Below are 1,119 nucleotides of genomic sequence, written 5' to 3'. Positions count from 1 at the left end.
GAATATCGGCAACAAAAAAGGCAGATAACTTTAACTTCTTTGCGCTAAGAGAGCCAAAAGGCAAGTTTTCGAGTCATTCATTTAAATCTAGTTTACCTAAATGATAGAAGTGCTACCGAGGGGAAGGGAGGTGCTCAATTATACTTGCAGTTATTTCACTACGGTTCTTGCGTGGAATTGAATTGAGATTTAAAAGGCCTTACAGAAACCCAGAAAGATTGAAAGAAATAAAAGAGAATAGATTAACATTGCCACCAAGCATGTTGATCATTTCCGAGTTCACCTCAACTTTTTTTTCACAGCAAGTTGAAGCGCGAAGTGCTGTGGTTATTACTTTTACTTTTTGTGTGACTTAAGTAATGAGAAAGACTTATGAATCACCAAATAAAATTCAGCATGACAGTGGTAAAAAAACTAACCGCTTAATTTACCAGATTTACTGCGCGTCCTTTGTGATGCTTTCACAAAGCATCTCAGAAAGTTCACGTGATGCTTTCAACTTCTTTTTCACAGCAAGTTGACGCGCAAAGTGCTGTGGTTATTAGTTTTACTTTTTGTGTGCTTAAGTAATGAGGAAGACTTGTGAATCACCAAATAAAATTCAGCATGACTGTGGTAAAAAAACTAACCGCTTAATTTACTGCGCGTCCTTTGTGATGGTTTGTGTCACAAAGCATCACAGTAAGTTTACGTACGTGATGCTTTCACAGAAATACAGAAAGTTCGCAGAAGTTAAGGCCCGTCGGGCAGGGTTGGTAATTGGATGGGAGACCATGTAGATAAACGACATGTGAGAGATCCTTTCGTAGACACCAAATGCCCTTTTTTCACTCGGAATACTCATATTTAACGTAACCATTCATCACTTTAGTTCATCCTGACAGCTTTTCCTACTTGTATTTCACGAAGCTGCGATGAAGTTTATATGAACGGATAAAACGTGAATCAAAGCAGCGAAAGTGAACCAGAAGACTAAAAACAGAGCAGGCTGCAAGCTTCCGTTGTAATTCCCTGCTAGCGAAGGTCATTTTTTCCTTTTGCTTTGCGTCAGCTCAGCGACCGCAAAAAAAAAAAGAAGAGACATCTTAATTCGCGCATAACCACAATTCCTTTGCACCT

The sequence above is a fragment of the Montipora foliosa genome, chromosome 3 (assembly GCF_036669935.1).
Source record: "Montipora foliosa isolate CH-2021 chromosome 3, ASM3666993v2, whole genome shotgun sequence".
NCBI classification, from domain to species: domain Eukaryota; kingdom Metazoa; phylum Cnidaria; class Anthozoa; order Scleractinia; family Acroporidae; genus Montipora; species Montipora foliosa.
The sequence above is the reverse complement of the archived record's forward strand: the minus strand, read 5'-3'. Positions refer to the sequence as shown.